Consider the following 20,244-nt stretch of genomic DNA (forward strand, 5'->3'; position numbering starts at 1 on the left):
TGCTTCTACCCATCCTCACAACTTCTAATCACTAACTCGGCGACGACAACCATCTTACCCTTATAGCATGGATTGACACAACTGACATTCTTTCACTAGTTTACATCGCCACTTTCCACCACCATATTGAGATAATCTAGGTAATCAACAACTATAAACTATGATAGTAAGAGTGGAGACGTCCAAGAGGATAAGACGGGCCCCGCAGTACCATCGGTGCAAGGTACGGTACGCACGCTTCACATGATGATGGCTTGAGAAAAGTATATCTAGCTAGGTGTGGGTTAGCGAAAAAGGGACCACATGTAAGTTCTCATTCTCTTGTATACAAAGAGGAGAATGAGTCTAGCAAATGGGGACTCATCTATAACCAGGTCACAAACACTGATAATAAAATACATATGACGTAGTGCTGTTATCCTTTAGGAGGCCTGAAGCTGGATAATCCTCGTGTTGTTGAGTTCATCATAAACACACGCACATTGCAAGCGTTGTTCACGTGCCCATCGACTGATACACACCAGAATAATTGTTAGGGACTAATCCTCGATATTTGGCGTGCCACGTAGGGGGCACATTTTTTGTGTTTCGATAAGTGTTGGAGATTAGTTTGGGCAACCCATGGCCTGATCCATGGTAACCACTTAATCCCGTTCTGAGTACCCTAGTCACCGCAAGGTATTTTTCATGAGGTATGACCCAGATGAGCCCGATGTGCTCCGGTTATGGGACACGGAATCAGAGTCCAAAGGCTCCGAGGCTCAACGAGAAGTTTGCATGATAGTTCATGCAACGGGGGCAGCGAAGGCTCCTGTGTTCCGGGTTCCGGTGATGATCCCCAAGCCATACGTCCATAGGGGAACCAGACTGGCGCTGGACACGGGGACGCTTTGGCACAGCCCAACCACCACAGCGTCTCCTGGAGGAACCATCATAGAGGATGCGGTCCTTGGCGGTCAGCCGTCACGCCACACAAATGCCAGGTGCTCCCCCTCTCATGATATGTCACCACTTCGCACTCGATAGCTCGACTATGAGGCACCCACCGGTAGCGAATTCTTCTTAGCCACCCACCGGTAGCAGTATCAGAGGGTTAGCTAGTAGTGCTATGGTTGTGTGACCTCGCCCTCTCGGTTGAGATCGTGCGACACCAAACTACGGCGGCAAACACCATGTCCATTACTAGAACTGGTGAAGGTCACAATCACCAAGAATCGCGACAGGCCCCATGGCAAGAAAGATCCCATCCTCCCTCGGTAACGGAGAGTGCTCGGAGACTCCCACCATGTTGGGATAGCCAATCCTTTGACCTGCATGACTCTCTATGCCAACATGACCTTCGCAGCATGATCCAGAGCGAGGTGGCAACCCGAGAGCAAGAGGACCGCGCTTGGCGATAGCAGAAAGAGGGCAAGCCATCCTATCACTTGACTCCCTCAGAGATGGCCAAATGGGCCATTCGGGCTGGCTCGGCACGGACCAGCTACGGCACGGCCCGAACGGCCTATCTACTGTAACAGGTCGTGCCGTGCCAGCTCGCATGCCTCCCCCTCAGCCCACGACATGGCTCGTCGGTCACCGTGCTGTGCCGGGCCGACCCGAGCACGATTTCGGCCAGGCGGCATGGTCGGTCCGGTGGGCACGGTGCCACGGGCGGCCCGTTGGCACAGTCAGCCCTGAAAACATAAAAAATAGCCACAAAATTAAAAATATATATAGAAAATAGATAAAAATATAAAAATAGATAAAAACTTAAAAATACATATAAAAAATAGAAAATAAACGGGCATATGTGTGCCGGGCTGTGCCGGGCCCGTGCCGACCTGGGCTGGGGTGTGCCTATGCCGGCCCAACTCGGTCGGGCCGTGCCTACAGTGTCGTGCCTCAGGTCGGCCCAGTAGGCACGGCCCATTGGGCATCTTTAGCCTCCCTCACACAGGGGCATTAGATTCCTCCATCCCCTCCCTAGGACCGCGTGACCGTCATCTCTCTCCCAAAGCAAGCGTTGTTGCTCATCAACGGGTGACTCGCCATCACAGAATGGGGTGCAACGCCCTATCAACCCGGTTGTGAGAGGTGCGCTGGCCAGATAAGTTCTTACCAGTTCTAGATGAAAAGTATGATGGCTCGACGAACCCCAAGGAGTTCCTACAGATTTACACCACCATGGTGCAGGCCATGGGAAAGTCATGGCTAACTACTTCCCGACCGCCTTGACTGGTTTAGCCCGGTACTAGCTTATGAAGCTCCCCCGTGAGTCGGTTCACTCATCAGAGGATTTGTGCGACCAGTTTATCGCCAACTTTCAAGGGACCTATGCGCAACTCAGGGTCAAGGACGACCTATACCAAGTCAGACAGTGACAAGGTGAGTCATTGCGAGACTTCAACTGACGCTTCACCCAGTGCCAAAATGCCATTCCAAGAATCATGGGTGAATTTGTGGTCATAGAATTCAAGAGAGGGGTTAGAGAGCAAAAGATGATTGAGAAGCTAGCCACCAAGGAAATCCAAAGCACTACTAAGCTCTTCGGGCTTGCATACAAGTGCGCATAGGCCGCTAAGGCTCAAAAGCCTCAAATTGATGCCAGGTCATGGCCGACCTCTCACGAGCCCTTCTCCTCCAAAGGGGTCAGCTGGAAGGAGAAAAAGAAGAACAAACGCAAGAAAGAATCATCCGACATCATGGAGGTCAAGCAGACCAACCCAACCGAATTGGCGCTTCGAGAAAAAAAGGAGGGGAATAAGGGTCGTGGCTACTACCTGATCCACCACATAGATGCGCACGACATGACCGAGTGTAAGGTTGTGCGGGACATCATCGACAAGGAGCTTGAAAGGCATAAATCCAGGCACAACGAGGATGGTGAGGATGGAGCCGACCACGACCAGTCGGTACTGGGGTACCAACAGGCCAATCACATGGTCCACCATATCTTCGGGGCACCGCAATATATTCCTCGAACAGGGAAAACAAGTCGGTGGCTCAAAAGGTGTTGGCGATCACATCAGGCCAAAGCCCGTGTCAGAAGTGGTCATAAGTGTCTCTTACCTTCAGTCAGGTTGACCACCCTATGAGTGTCAAGCGACCTAGTCGCTACACTATTGTGGTTGAACCCACCATTCAGAATATCCAACTGGGTCCCGTGCTGATCAATGGACGGAGCTCCATAAACCTCATCTTGGTTGAAGCGTGAGACCATCTCCCCCTTCTTTGGAATTAACCCGGGCTCTTTGGCTAAGCCCTTGGGGCAAGTTGAGCTGCTCGTCACCTTCGGCTCGACAAGTAACTTTAGGATCGAAAAGGTCATGTTTGATGTGATAGACTTTAGGATCACCTATAATATGATCCTAAGGCAACCAGCGATGGCCCAGTTCTTGGCCGTCGCCCACAATGTGTATTAGGCGATTAAGATCCCTGGTCCAACCGGGGCCATCACCATATTTGACAATGCAAAGATGACCCTGCACTGCGACAAGAGGAGCCTCGACATGGTCGAGCTAACTCTCGGGTCACAGCTAGAGAATGCTACGTCTAGTGGTCACCCGGTGAAGATTCACGTCGAGACCAGCTAGGACTAGCAGCTCAAGGCAATATTCCTTTATGACTCTGACCTGACTAGGACGGTCCAGATAGGGGCCGACCTAGACCCCAAATAGGAACTCACACTCATCACTTTCCTTCGGACAAACGCATACGTCTTTTTATGGAGTTCGTATGATATGCTCGGAGTCCCTAGGGATGTGATCGAGCACAAGTTGTCAATACGACCTGACACACGACCAGTCAAATAAAAAGCGCGTCGGTTCACAACAGACCGAAAAGAAACACTTTGTAAGGAGATCGACAAGCTCCTGGAAGCAAGCTTCATCCGAGAAATATAATACCCAGAGTGGCTGGCTAACACAGTTATAGTACAAAAACACAATGGTAAGTGGAGGATGTGCATCGACTTTACCGACCTCAACAAGGTGTGCCCGAAAGATCTCCTCTCTCTACCCCGGATTGACCAACTTATTGATTCAACCGCTGCCAATGATCTTCTAAGCTTCTTAGATACAAATTCGGGGTACCATCAGATTAGCATGTATAGGGAAGATTAGGAGAAGACTGCTTTTCTGACACCCTTCGGGGTCTTTTGCTATGTAAAAATGTCTTTTGGTTTAAAAAGCGTCGGTGACACTTACCCGCATTGTATTCAGCTCATTCTACGAACACAACTCGGTTGAAACTTTGAGGCGTATGTTGATGATGTGGTCGTAAGGAGTAGAATCAGGGGCGACCTAGTCACGAGCCTCCAAGAAACGTTCGACAAACTTCGAAAGTACCTCATGAAGTAGAACCCTGAGAAGTGCAAGTTTGGAGTCCCATTAGGAAAGTTGCCCGGCTTCCTCGTTTTCAGTCGAGGAATAGAGGCAAACCTTGATAAGATCAGATCCATCGACCAGATGAAATCCCCGACTAGTCTAAAAGAAGTCTAGAAACGAACAAGATGTGTGGCAGCTTTGAGCAGGTTCATCTTAATGCTGGGAGAGAAGGAGTTGCCACTCTTCAAGCTCTTGAAGAAGAGCGGCCACTTCTGGTGGACTCCAAAAGCAGAAATGACTCTCCAAGATCTAAAAAGGTACCTCTCCTCCCCTCCTGTACTGACCACACCTCGACCAAACGAGGAGCTCTTTCTCTATGTTGCAGCTACCCCATAGGTCTCGAGCGTGGTACTGGTTGATGAGCGAGAATGTCTTCAGTGACTAGTGTACTACGTCAATGTGGTCCTACATGACGCGAATGTTTGGTACCAACAAGCTTAGAAGCTGCTATACATCATTTCTGATGGACTCCTGCAAGCTCAGACGCTACTTCCAGACCCACAAAATCAAGGTAATCTCCTGGTAGAGGGACACCTTTACCACAAGGGGAGCAACGACCTTTTACTGAAATGCATCACTCAAGAAGAGGGGAGCATAGTGCTCTCTGATATCCACAGAGGCATATGTGGTAGCCATGCTTCTTACCGCGCTTTGGTCAGAAAAGCATTCCGACAAGAATTTTATTAGCCTACTGCCCTCCAGGATGCTTGCGAGCTGGTGAAACAGTGCGAATCAGGTCAATATCGTGGCCGACAAACCAACCTACCAGCCCAAGCATTGCAACATATACTACTTTCTTAGCCTTTCGCTGTATGGGGGCTTGATATTGTGGGACTGTTCCCTAAAACCTGAAGCGGTTTTGAATTCCTATTCGTGGTAGTCTACAAATTTACCAAGTGGATAGAGGTTGAGCCCATCAAGAATATCATCGCCGTAACAGTGATTAATTCATATGGGGGCTGGTAGTGCGGTTTGGCAGTTCAAATCGCCTAATTACAGACAACATGACTCAATTCGTTAGTAGTGCTTTCCAGGACTACTGTGAAGAGATTGAGGCCAAAGTTTGCTATACGTCGGTGGCACACCCACAGAGCAACGGACAGGTCGAAAGGGAAAATGGGATGATACTACAAGGGATCAAAATCCGAGTCTTTGATTGGCTTAAAAGTTGTTCAAGATGTTGGGTGAACGAACTACCTACAGTAGTCTGGTCGCTACATATGACTCCCAGTAGGGCTACGGCCGAAACATCTTTCTTCCTTGTTTTTGGCAGAAGCAATGCTTCCCTTCGAGATCGCCTTTCAATCACCTCGATTGACCAACTAGTTGGACGACAGCTAGGTGGCGCGATGAGAGGATGATGTAAACCTGATCGAAGAGTTCCGTGAGTGTGCTCTAATTCGAGCTGCCCGATATCAGCAAAGCCTCAGATGCTATCACAACTGCAAGGTGTGGGAGGGGAGACTGGTCATAGGCGACCTCATCCTTAGGCAAATTCAGAATAAGGCTGGTCGAAATAAACTCTCCTCCAAATAGAAATGGCCCTACAAAGTGGTCGATGTCACCTGACCTGGTGCGGTCAAGCTAGTCATGGAGGACAACCGTGAATTACACAACTCCTAAAACATCGTCCTACTACGCAAGTTCTATGTGTAGAGTTGCTCGGAGACATGCATCTTTCTCTATTTTGCAGAACCTTCTGGACAAACGTGGAATATAACATGTAAGCTTTTAAAGTTCAAAAGATCAGACTCTATTTTGTAGGATTTCACAACCAACAACGGACCCCTACCAAACTCTATTTTGTAGGATTTCACAACCAACAACGGACCCCTACCAAAGTGGCTTTCCAACCACAGCACGCGACAACGCTCGACGGCCACTACGGGATCTGGCGACCAGGAAGTTAAAACAACCAGATGGCCGATGGCTCTTGAACAGTGTGGGATCTGCTCACGCAATGTCAAAGGTACGAACGACTCGGGATAAAGACCACAAGGCCACAAGCCCCCACTCGGGACGAGTGCTATTTGCCACCGAGAGACTTGTCGTGCTAAGGGTTGTTCCGTGCTTCAAAAGCCTAACTAATGAGCAGGATGGAACAATTAGAACCTACTCGCCGCAATAGCATAGGGAAAACTCTATGAACACTCTGAACTATGGTTCAGACCAGACGGTCCAAAACTCACAGGGTTCCCGTATGGTCTTCCAGTCATCAGCGAGGCCATCAGAAAGGGCCAAAATATTTTCATTCATGGAAAAGATAGGTTACATGCAGGTCAATTACATTCAACTGGGCTAACTACCCTATTACATGCTTGTTCCTTCCCTCTCGACAAGAGTGGCTAGAGCCAGGTTGACGGAAAGTTTCTGCCTAACTCTTGCAAATCGTAAAGATCCGCCACCTCAAGAATTAAGAAGTATATTGTCAGAGGATGAACTCCTGTCGCAGGGATCCCGAGAGACCCCTTTTTAGAGATTCGGCCGGGGGGATGATCCTGAACGAGCTTGTTTGGGAAATAAACGGGAACGGAAATAAATGCCGTGGCTGGTGGTGGGAGATGATCGACCTAGTGCAAGAAAGATGGGTGCACCGGGGTTTAGACAGGTTTCGGCCGCACGAAGGCGTAACACCCTACTCCTGTGTGAGTGTTATCTCTCTCTTTGAGGGGAATTCTTCAAGGATGTATCTGGCTACAGGGGTGAGCCGTCTACAGAGAGCTTGAGGCTCTCGTGTTCTAGCTTGGCTTGAGCTTGTTTGTGATGTTCTTCATCTTTTGATCTGGGCTTCGGGTGCTTCCGGGTTGTCCCTTGAGAGCTTCGGGATCTGAGGCGGAATGTCTTTATGTGTTCTCCATCCTTTCCTTTTATAGGCGCGCCGACCTTGACTTATCCTGAATGGGAAAGAGGGGGCGCGAGTGCCAAGGCGCCACGGAGAAAGGCGTCATCATTCCGTCTTGGCGAAGTGACAGGGGCGGTGGAAAATTGCGGTGTGCACCCAACCACCCGCCACTATGGAGGTCCTCCGGCGCCATTAAGAGGGCCCACCGGGCAGCCGCAGAGGTGCCCGGTGAGCCCACCCTGTCTTGTTCTTCTGTCAGGGCAGGGTGGCAGGCGGAGCGCTTCGATTTTGGCAACGTTATCCCGAGGCACCCGGGTGAAACGGGACGGGACCCGTGCATTTAATGGACCCACGCCTCCCCCTGCCAGAGCATGGCAGGGTCTGACACTAGGGCGTGGGCAGCTGAGAATGTCATGATGTCAGGCCGCGCGTGCCTATTAAATACGGCATTCGGGCCTTTGACTGGCTGACACCCCGACGATGGGACCCTTCGGGTCGTCGAACGATCTTGCGCGAACCTTCGGGGAACCGAGTCCTCGGGGGCGGTCACGTGCAGCCCCGAGCACTCTCTCCCGAGCACTCCGGTGAGACCTTCGGGGAACCGAGTCCTCAGGGACTGCCACGTGCAGCCCCGAGCACTCTCTCCCGAGCACTTGGGTGAGACCTTCGGGGAACCGAGTCCTCGGGGGCTGCCACGTGCAACCCCGAGCACTCTCTCCCGAGCACTTGGGGGAGACCTTCGGGGAACCGAGTCCTCGGGGGCTGCCACGTGCAGCCCCGAGCACTCTCTCCCTAGCACTTGGGGGAGACCTTCGGGGAACCGAGTCCTCGGGGGCTGCCACGTGCAGCCCCGAGTACTCTCTCCCGAGCACTTGGGGGAGACCTTCAGGGAACCGAGTCGTCGGGGGCTGCTACGTGCAGCCCCGAGTACTCTCTCCCGAGCACTTGGCCGTTTGGGTCATCGGGGGACTACAATACTCGAGGGTAGGCGAGGACCCTTCCGAGCACTTCCTTCCCGGTACTTGAACTCTGCGGATCATCGGGGAACTGGGGTGCTCGGGAACCAGAGGCGGTGGCCCCGAGCACCTTCTCCCGGGACTTAGCTTCTTCTTATCTTGCAGGGCGGACCTCGCGGGATGGTGACGTGTGGCGGATGGCCGGCCCGGTCTCGGGACTCAGGGACCCCTGGTTCCTGATACACCGACATATATGGACCCCTACTTGGCCTTAAACTAGTCAAGGAAGCTCTTATACTCTTCCTTAGGGTGGCAGCTGGTCACCTTGGGAATCAGACAATGACCTGTGTGAGGGTCAGGGAGGGTGGCCGGCGCGAAGACCCTGCTGGAGCTGCTGACCGGCGATGGCAAACTTGGCTGACCCTCCTTCCGCTTATCCTCCACCTTCTCTTCTTCATCGGTCTTCTCCTTCAGAAGGTCCCAGTTGATCTCCTCGTCATCGGGGATGTTGATAACCTCGACCGGGGCAACTGCTCGGGCTAGAGACCAAGCAGGAGCGGCAGGGGAGACCCTCTCTATATTGAGGGAAAAACGATGGCTGTCGGCTCCAACTTTGCGAGCAGGACCTTGAGATTGTTTGCCCCTAGGAGCACCACAGCAAGCGGAGCAGGCGTCAGAGGTGACTTGACCCTTGCTAAATCCTCCAAAATCATTGACCTTCCCAACGAAGAATGGAAGGAGGACATTATGATCCACAAGAAGAGTTGTCTTCTTGCATTGCAAAAAGCATCGATGGGTGGCCGGCTAGGTAAACTCCTACTTTCATAGCATGACCGACTATTGATTCATACCTAGGGTGGAAGGCGGAGCCACTGCGGGAAATATCTCCGATCCTATCATTTACTACCCAGGGGGCTCATGGCTGATTCCCGGTCAAACCGTGCATGCGTGGAAGCGTCTGGACACCAACACCTTAATTTTTTATACACATCTTGTCATGACACCTCACTCTCGAAAGTACTGAGGAACCTTAACCGGTGTGGCATCCGAACCGCTCAAAATCCAAGGGGGCACGCATGGGAACCAAAAGTCTCTTGGGCCCAGCGGCAATCAATGTTTCTTTCTCTCTTTCTCAGGACATTTAACCTCCCCACGCGACGTGAAGTTCAGAGTCAAACTCTGAAAGCTAACGGTGTCGACGACCACTCTCTGGTGGACTATGTTCCCTCGGGGCCTAAGTGGTGCGATCAGACCTGACCACGACCATGAGGAAGATTTGGGACTGCTGTCAGAATATTGAGTAAGGGGGCATCCTACCTAACAGGCCCCACATGGGATATGGCGTCCAACGGGGGATATCTCCTGAACCTTGGCCCATCGCATGACCAGCCCTTGGCTCGCACGACTAGTGCGAGGTTTGCGCGACTAGCCTTCTTGCGATTTAATGTGATCCCGCCATCATCCCTTGCTGGTCACAGGGCGTCCATATATAACTTGTCTAATCACATTTATTGATATCTATCAAGTGTTTTCCTTCACGAGGCTCCTTCTCCAGCAAACAAAGTCCTGGTCGGCGCAGATGGGCAGTGCCTCATCCCGTAGCATTAATTACTACATAGTAGGGTGTTGCGGACCAACTTAGCACCACGCGACAGATGGGATAGGGTCTGCAGAACAACTAGGAAAGTGGATGAGTTTGCAGATAGACTCACAGATGGCTGGGATAGAACGACTTGATAGATGAGCTTGCGGCGCACGTCGAAGGGACAAGTAGGGCTACCGAGGTAAGGTAAGAGTGGAGGTGTCCAAGAGGATGGGACGGGCTCCATAGTACCACTGGTGCAAGGTACGTCACGCACGCTTCATGTGATGATGGCATGAGAAAAGTACATCTAGCTATGTATGGGTCAGCGGAAAAGGGTCCACTTGTAAGTTCTCCTTCTCTTGTATATAAAGAGAAGAACAGATCTAGCAAAGAGGGACTCATCTGTAACTAGTTAACAAACTGATAACAAAATGCATAGGGCATAGGGCTGTTATCCTTCAGGAGGCCTGAACCTGGATAATCCATGTGTTCTTGAGTTTATCACAAACACACGCACACCAAAAGCGTTGTTCACGTGTCCATCGACCGGTACATTCCAGAATCATTTTCAGGGACTAACCCTCGAGTATGTGCATGCCGGACTATTTTTTCTAGAGATGTTGCAGATAGCTTGTTGAGGACATTGCACACATCGGATGATCCGACTCTTAGAGGTGTGAATGCTGGATCATACAGTCTTCACTATTTTTCTGTGTTGTGCTATCAATTGAGCATTTTCATTTTGACTGATCTATAATAAAGTTGGAGATCGTGTTTACTTGTCTCATGATGTGCAACTTGGCGGTCGATGATGAGATGATCGGGGCTAAGTGTGGAGCTTGGTGCCGGACAATTGAGGAGGCCAGACGTAGTCAAGGGTAATATTTGTGGTACATATGGAGGGCAAGTGGAGCGTGAGAAAATAAATATGATATATTGATAAAGTCAAGCGAAAGGAATGCTGGTGCAAGTGAAGGTGGCCTGAGGGATCAGGAGCAGAAGAGACTTATCGATGACCAAGATCATATGATGGAGTACACGCGTCGACATCAGAGCACTTGCTTATTGTGTAAGCAAGTGACGGTGAGTCATGCTTTGAGAAGCGTGCAAGGCGGTTTCGTAGTTTTGGCTCAAGATAGTGGAAGGATAGAGTACATGTGGTATCATCGTGAAACTTGCATTAAGTCGAAGCTAAGTCATGAAAAAATCATGGTCACCCGATGGACGAGGAGAAAGATTGACAAAAATACCATCGGTGTTAAGTAGGAGTATATTGGAAGAAATGAGCATTTTAAGAACAATCTAGAAAACTTAGCAGTCAATGAACCTAGGATATAAATAGAGGGAGAGGGCTGATTGAGTCATTTGAGCCAACCATTTAAGAGATGTAAGCTAGGGTTTTAGAAGGGTGAGAGGGGTGCTTAGCCTATGTATTAGGTGAGAGTTTTTGTGAGTAAAAATATATTCTGTAATCTGCCAAAAAGAGAGTTGACTTTTGTAAAAAAAATGAAGTATTTGTTTTCTTGGATGATTGTGTTCATCTCCTTCTAGTTTTCCTCTATTGACTCATTTGTTTTGTTGCAAGTTTTTTTTCTTTTTGATTGTGATTTTCGTTTTGGTTGTTGAGTTGAAATTTTCCTACCTTGAGAAGTCATTATCCTTGTTGTTAGAGGTATAAAATTCGCATATAAATGTATATAAGTGGGTCTTAAATTCTCTTACCTCTAAATCACAAATTTGAAAAAAAAACACTCGGTGACTATCTTTTCTGTTCAAAATGTTTTTTAGTCGTAAGCTTTTGTGTACGATGATGTATGTATTGGATTTTAATATAACCTAGTGTTCAATTCTAACCATAAGAGACATGCTTCTCTTGCGTTTTTTATCGTAACTTTTTTCCTCTTTAGTTTTTTTTAATTTCGCTTGCTGTTTTGAGGTTGTATTGGATGAGAAAGAAAAATCCATTTCGAAAAAAATAATAAGATGACTATTTAACCTCCCTAGTCGACATTCTCCTTCCATTAGTCCTCCTTAATCCTGTAGGATCGGATCAGAGTACGTACTGCAGTAGTACTAGCTTGTTCCATCAAAGCGATGGATATATCGAAGCTCAAAGTAGTATTGGAAATTAATCGCATGCACGGGCAGACCGATCGGCCGGCGTGAAGGCATTATACATTGTCCAAACCAAAGTAATGCAGCAGCTTCACCGTGCAACGCGTGATCTTGATTGTGCATGATAAACCCATTGCGTGATTTACTTGTGATTGATCAATAACGTAGCCAACAACCTATGGCTGGCATGCATGCATCTGTGAAATTAGCTCCAGAAGCCACATATCAGTACTAGATCACTTGCATATAAATTAAGGATCATCATAAAAGAAAAAAAAAATTCGTCGCTGAACTGTGAATAAGATGCTTTTGATAAAGTTCCTTCTGAACAACAACCGGCCGGTTCGTTGGTCCTCTTTAATTGGTACGAATTGCACGGCAAATAGTAATTCGTATGGTAAAGAAACTGTTGGATAAATACAAACTTTTATATTTAATTTAACTTGTAATTAGTGTCTCATTGTAATATTTTGTCATGATAATTTTGATTAAAAATTAGTCTATTTTATAATTAATTTTATTTTACTTAGACCCTTTATTTAGATATTTTGCTTTTTAAACCAAATTGAAATTGAACCGCTAATTTTGCATATCTGATATGGACTCTTTGGTCAAATCTAGACTATTAGATATTCGTAATAATGAGTGGTGTAGATTTTTTTCATATTAACATAGTAATTTTGTAGTCTTACGAATGAATGTGGTGGCTCATTTTCCCTTCAAATAATAATATAATAGATTCCTAGATAAATCGTAAACTCGAACTGATATACCATCATTATTATGCAACAACAGTATAATATATATATATATATATATATGCATATAATATATCTACACATGTCTAATATACTCTATAATATAAATGAAAAAATATTGCACAACATGACTAAAATTAGATTGAAGATGCATAAGGCGACGAGAACCTTATTCGCGCAATGATGCAGTTACATGCCATGATTTCACACAGGTGTTGTGTGCCACAGCCCGGTGAGACGAGCACGCATGTTCTTTTAGTGCTCTCATCCACATATGATAAGTGAGTGAAGTAGACAACTCTTCATAACTTGGCCTCCTGTAGCAAAAATGACATTATTAGGCTATAATTGTGATTTTATTGATTAATAATAATATAGTTATTGAGACTAACATGTTTGTCAAGAATATATGTTAGTAGGTCTTATAGATGTAATACATCAAGAAGTCATCGTATCCGGGACAAAGTTTGATTGAATTGGAGAGGTCTTAGCAGAATTGACCTCACCGGATAGTCCAGTGCAGTAGAGTTTGCACTCACCGGAGTATTGTGTATAGGGACTGATAGCCTCAACGAATAGTCTGGTGCTCAGTGTGTTGAACTCACCGGAGTATTTCTGAAAAAGGGGAGAAGACTGGGGACCTCACCGGTTAGTCCGGTGATCTGCATTGGATAACATCGGAGCATTTCTTGCAGATAAGAATGCAAGTGTAAAGACTGAAGATCAACCCACCGAAAGATCCGGTGATTGGTTTGTGCACACCGAAGTATTGCACTGTAGCATTTCTTGTAGAGGCGACTGTAAGTACCGAATAATAAAGATAAACTCACTAGATAGCTCGATGATCACAAAGATGAATGCACCAGAGCATTTTACACAAAGAAGAAATGAAGCGGTCTGGCTCAAGATAACTCACCGGAAGGTCAGATGATGGATAAAAATTTCTTGTGTCGAGTTTGTCTCTCTACCTTATTTACGTTTTCGTATTTACATACTTGCAGTTTACCTTGCTAGAGTAGGTTGCAATCCTCTTAAGCAGTAGAGTAGACACACTAGATAAAACTAGAGCACATTTAGATAGAATTTGAGATAGGTTCATCTTGTGAAAGTTTTTGAAGCCAATTTGGTTTAGATTTCTAAGTGTCCTAATTCATCCTCCCCCTCTTAGGATGTCACCGTTCATCACAATTAGTATCAAATCCTAGTTCTCTTGATAAGCTTAACATCTAAGAGTTGTGACATCCGAGATTGGGATAGATACCCATAGTGCTCAACTTTTCGATGGCATAAATTTTCTCCGTTGAAAAATTCTAATCTCTTGTTATTTGTAAGTTAAAGGTTTAAATGTTTGGAGAGTCACCGAGGAAAGGATGAGATCTCGCATCACCAACAAGGAGAGATAATTAGATGAATTGGTGAAGATTATCCTTTTTATCATCTTTAAATATTGATATATTTAATCATGTTTATTCTCTCACCAATGCACATAATATTTGGACTAGTATCATTAAAATACATGAATGCACAAAGGATATGCGCAATGAAAAATATCTTATGCTTGTTACTAAGCTCGATAGCATCAAATAATTTGCCCATAAAAATGCTAATGACATGTACTTACATTTGAATATTCTTGTTAATGAGATCAATGGGTTAGGTTTGACGCCAATTGACAATGATTAAGTGGTGAGAAGAATACTTTAATCTCTTCTTTAAAAGTATGAATTGATAGTCTCCATCATCTATGACACCAACGACATCAAGAAGATAACTTCGAGTCAAAGGCTTGGCAAGATCACCACCCATGAGATGACCATGAACATGGGGGTGAAAATATCCTCCTCATCCGACATCAAAAACCTTGTTCTCATCAGCAAGCAAGCTTCATGTCTACACATAAAGACGAAGATGAGGAGGCAAGAACAAGAGTCAAGCTCAAGCGAAGATGATGAAAATAAAGATAAAGATGAAAAGAGTAATGAAGATGATGAACAAAGCACATCAAGTTATGAAGAAATTGATCTCAAAGTCATTAAGCTCATCTCTCAAGTGGAGAAGAACATCAAGAAGATAAATGATAAGATTGATCAACGAATCTCCATGAAAGACTTAGTCAAAACTATTGATTGCATCAAGAAGGAGAAGAAGACCAAGAACAAGAGGGAGACAAAGGGAAGTGCCAAAGTATTTGCAAGCATGGGAAGATGGGTTAGTGAAGATGAAGATTCAAGCTCAAGTGATGAGAGCTTTGCCACCCACTCCTCCAAGAGAAACTCTTCCTCAAGGTCATCATCAGGAAAGTCAATGTGCAAGTTATCACACAAGTGCCTTATAGCCAAAGGTATGAAAAGTAATGTAAGTGATGATAAATCTGACGACGATTCTCCCTCCTATAATGAACTCCTTCATTTGATCAATGAGCAACAAAGGGATCTTAACAAATAATCAGAAGAGTTTAAGAAATTCAATCCACTTAATGACATTCATGCTATATTTATTCCTAATTATGAATAATTATTGAGCAAATTCAATTTTCTAAACAAGGATCATGGTGAGCTTAAGGTAAAATTTAAGTGCATTGAATCTCAATCTAATACATATCTATTTAATTTTAATCCTAAGATAGATACTTCTGCTTCTTGCAATGATTTAATTGATATATCATGACCATCCCTTTGCAATGAGATATCTATTGAGGATGTTCTTATAGAACCATCTAATGAACTCATTGTGCAAAAAAATGATGAGCTCAAACAAGAAGTCGAAAAGCTCAAGAAGGAATTGGCAAGATTAAAGGGCAAGAACCATGTCCAACCTCCTCAAGATAACCGTGCAACCATAGTGAAGAAGCTTATGGAGGAGTCCACCATGATATGCTTCAAATATTATCAAGAAGGCCACAAGTCCTTCCAATACAAGCAAGTTAAGAAGTAGACCAAGGAGAAGAAGAAAATAATGAACCTATCCAACAAGACATCCAACATCTACACCAAGCCCAACTACAAAAATACGACCAAGAGCAACCACTATAAGCTCAAGAAGAAGAAGAATGGTAAGGTGGTTGCACATATAGTTAGGAGAAAAAATTAGGGGTGGAACCAACCTATTTGGATGCCAAAAAAGTCATCACTAACATGAAAGGGACCCAATCAATTTGGGTTTCAAAGAAGACTTCAAGCCCGATGTGGCTATGGGGATTGCTCACAAGATGAAGTCAAGGTTTAATCAAAGAAGCCATGTACATAAGTTTGGGTGCTTTGATAAAAATCATGATCATCATATACTCAAATATCTATCCAAAGGTAATGAGGTAATAGTAGCTAGACTTGTGTTCATGTTTTGAACCATGATCTTGTCTAGGATTGCATGTGCATATTTTAATTTATTGCAATACCTAGTTTTCATATGGTAGGTTGCTTGTGCTTGTCTCTAACCTATGACCAACCTACATGGTTTATTAATTGTAGGTTCTTTTCATGGCATTAGTTTCACAATTGGTATCTTTTATATGGCATGAACCAATCTATATGATACCCTCCTTATTGTTATTAATAACAAGTGCATATGTCTCACAAGTATTCAACGTTTGTACATATTTATAGGAGTATATCCTATGGGTTGTGATTTTGAGACTAACATGTGTTACTAGATGTATCTTTTGTTTTCTCATAGAGAAATCAACATGTCCCCAGAGGTATACAATGCTTAAATGCTTCAATTGGTATCATTGTTAATTTATTTTTACATTTAAGCCACCTTCATGCATGATATGACTTAAATTTTCTACCTCTACTTATTATCTAGATGTGCATATATTACTACATTCCTACAATTGGTATTCATAAGTAGGTCTCATTACATCTATGCACGCATAAATGAGGAGTTTAGATTATATCATGTAAGTTTTATGAATTATGATCCTTGTTTGTATTTTTAATTGATATCAATACCTCATATCCTCACAATTGGTATCATGAATTATATCTTTATAATTGGTATATATTTTCAATTGGTATAATTTCATTGAATCATGATTTATGAAACTCTCTCCCATGTGCTCTAAAGTTCTTCCTCGAGTTCAATATATATTTGTAGCACTTTTTGAGATTGTTGACAAAGGATGAGTAGTTTTATGACCAAAGCAAGATACAAGATGTCTTGAAATATCTAAATTGACAAAGGGGAGAAGAAGAAGATACAAAAAGCAATTTGAGGCACCTAGGTTGACAAAAGGGATAAGCTCTTGCATGGATCGATCAAGGGAGATAGTGGCAATGGAGAAATGAGAGCCACAACAAAGGAGGACTAAATAGTAAGAATATGCATCCAAGTAATGTGGCAAGACTTTGTGATCTTTATGATTGGTATTATTTATTATTTACCACTTGTTTTGGTTGTGTTGTCATCAATCACAAAAAGAGGAAGATTGTAGCGAAAATTGCCCTATTAGACTATGATTGTGATTTTGGTGATTAATGGTAATATAGACATTGGGACTAACATATTTGTCAATAATATATGTTAGTCTCATGGATATAATACATCAAGAAGTCATCGCAGCCGGAACAAAGTTTGATTGAATTGGAGAAGTCCTAGGAGAATTGACCTCACCGGATAGTACGATGTAGTAGAGTTTGCACTCACATGAGCATTATGCACAGAGGTTGATAGCCTCACCGGATAGTCTGGTGCTCTATGTGTTGAATTCACTGTAGTATTTCTAACAAAATGAAGAAGGCTGAGGACCTTACCGAATAGTCCGGTGGCCTGCATTTGATAGCACCGAAGCATTTCATGCAGAGAAGAATGCAAGTGCAAAGACTGAAGATCAACCCATCGGAAGGTCCAGTACTTAGTTTGTGCACACCAGAGTATAGCACCAGAGTATTTCTTGCAGAGATGACTGCAAGTGTTGAAGAATGAAGATCAACTCACCGGATAGTCCGGTGATCACAAAGATGAATGCACAGGAGCATTTTACACAGAGGAGAAGTGACGCGGTTTGGCTCAAGATAACTCACTGGAAGTTTCGGTGATGGATTTGAAAGTACATCGAAATGTCTGAGTGTCCACAGAGGCTTTGAGTGGAGTTTCAACGGCTAGTTTCTAAGTTTGTACTCACGAATGATCCGGTGTTAGTATTATTGTTCTCACCGGATCATCCGGTGTTAACAGCTTTTATGAGTCGTTGGGAAAATGGCTAGTTAGCGGGTTTGAGGCTATAAATACCCCTCTACTCAGTCATTTGACGTGTAGCATGCTGCTAGAGTCTAGACATCCAAACCACTAAAGTGCTTAAATTGATTATCCAAGGCAATTAAGCATAAGATTAGAGAGTGTTCAGTGCTAATAGGCCTAGAATGAGTTGTAGCTAGATATTGCAACTTGAAGAATTGATCAAGAAGTGATCCTAACTTATACCCAGTGGCACGTCGGCGCTTTGGAGTCTTTATGACTCACCGACATCTTGAGCCTTAGCGGCTCAAGCTTATTGATACTCCGACTTAGTGTGAAACGGCGATAAGATATGTGTACGGAGATGCGGAGACCCTTGCCTTAGTGATTCAAGCTCTAAAGTGATCACGACAGCAAGTGACTGGAAGAGAAGCTAGAGATGAGATCTTACCTTGGTGACTTATCGTGCTTGAGATCTTGTCTTGTTAACTTGGTAGCGCAAGAGCTGTGATCGAAAGAGTCGTGCCGACCGGGAGCATGTCCTTTATGGAGCTCCAACATAGATCAGTGGTGGCATTCATGACATCAATACTACGGGATAAAAATCTCTTATAGTAAGTTTGTCTCTCTATCTTATTTACATTTCCGTATTTACATATTTGCAATTTACCTTATTAGAGTATATTACAATTTTCTTAAACGATAGAGTAGACATATTGGATAAACTTAGAGTATATTTAGATAAAATTTAAAATAGATTTATCTGGTGAGTTTTTAGAGCCAATTTATTTTAGATTTCTAAGTATCTTAATTCACCCTAATAGGATGTCAAGATGAGACTTAAAAAATGCACCCGCATCTATTTAGTTAGACCTTTAAATTTATTTGAAATTCTTTTTAAATACAATGGACTAGGCCCGTATATTTAACAGAAACTAACTAGCTAGTCCTTGAGTACGTACATACGTACGTACGTCTCTCCATCTGTACGCCTGGATTTGGTGGATACGCACAATGAACACTTAGGAGGCATTGCCGTGTTGTTTAGCCAGTTTGGATGGCCAATTATGCTCTGTGCGGCCTGAGACATAGCGTACGACTCCTACGTTACTCAGCTGTCGATTTGGTCACTCTTGCACACGCAGCTAGCTCCCTCTGTGTGTGTGTGTGTGGAAGATGTCCAAAGTGAAGTAGACTGGAGTGGGACAGGACAACTTTGACAACGTTTTGTGTTGGCCCCTTGCCTGCCCCTCACCCAACTTTTGCCCTGTCGTGTTTTTTGATTTGCACCGTGCCGTGCGTACACGAGACTAGACGCTCTTCCTTTGCTTGCGGTGGTGTTCAGTTCAGATGGGCAGGCAGGCAGGCAGGAGCCACATGACCATCTGGAATTCTGGATGATGCCATGCAAGTTTCCCTCCCATCCCGGACAGAGAGTGAGAGGAGAGGCCGACAGTAATGATGATTCCGGCAAGGCAAAAGGTAATCACGTAGACCTCAATCAACCTGCCCATCAAATTGTCTCCGCTGCAACATCTTTTCTTCTTTTCCCCTCCTGCATGCAGCATCCATCATACCCGATGGTCCGCCGCGCCATACATCTGCAGAAGCAGAATACTGGCGCAGTACCACTACTTGTACTCTTTGCAAACTAGGAGTATATGTATACCAAGGAAATTAAGTCCATCTGTACATGCACCTTCGATTCCTTTCTCTACATGAATCTTCTCTGATATTCTGATGATAGCATGTCAGCAACCAGTTAATTAATTATAAGATAATTAGAGGTTTGGCTAACTAATTAATTTAAGATTTGAATTGACCCATAAATAAATTTAATGCTTAAGAATAATGCAGCTTGCATTATCAAAATAACTCTATTTTTTTTATTATTATTAGTCTAAATCAATCCTTTACTAATCTAATTTTAATCTTTGATTAATAATAAAATAATAATATATTAAGAATATAGACTTACATGTGGGACCCATGTGTTGACTTTATCCCTAAAAGTTTGCCTTAACTTTCACTCCAAGAAACATTCTTAGTGACAAGGCAAGATTTCAAACCTTTCTTGATAGCTAATGAAACTCTTCTTCTTGCCTAAGGAAAATGATAGTGATAAGAACAAGAAAACTTGGCTCTCAAGAAATTGAACACTATAAATAAGATCATGATAGTTCTCCATTCATCATACCTCCTCTTCTCATCCTTGAGATATAGTCTCACACATAAGCTCTAACGGATACTTTGAGGGCAAGATAATTAGTGGTATTCTCGGATTTCTAGTTATACTATATCTGGTATTATAGCTTTCAACAAGTTATTAGATCGATCTTTATTGAAGTATTAATAATATCAAGCTAGATTTATACAAGGGGCAACTATTTCTTTGAGATTTTGGCATAACCTAGCCAAGCTGCGTTGGCATCCTACTCTATTACTA

This window comes from Phragmites australis, chromosome 3 (genome assembly GCF_958298935.1).
Source record: "Phragmites australis chromosome 3, lpPhrAust1.1, whole genome shotgun sequence".
In the NCBI taxonomy this organism is placed as follows: domain Eukaryota; kingdom Viridiplantae; phylum Streptophyta; class Magnoliopsida; order Poales; family Poaceae; genus Phragmites; species Phragmites australis.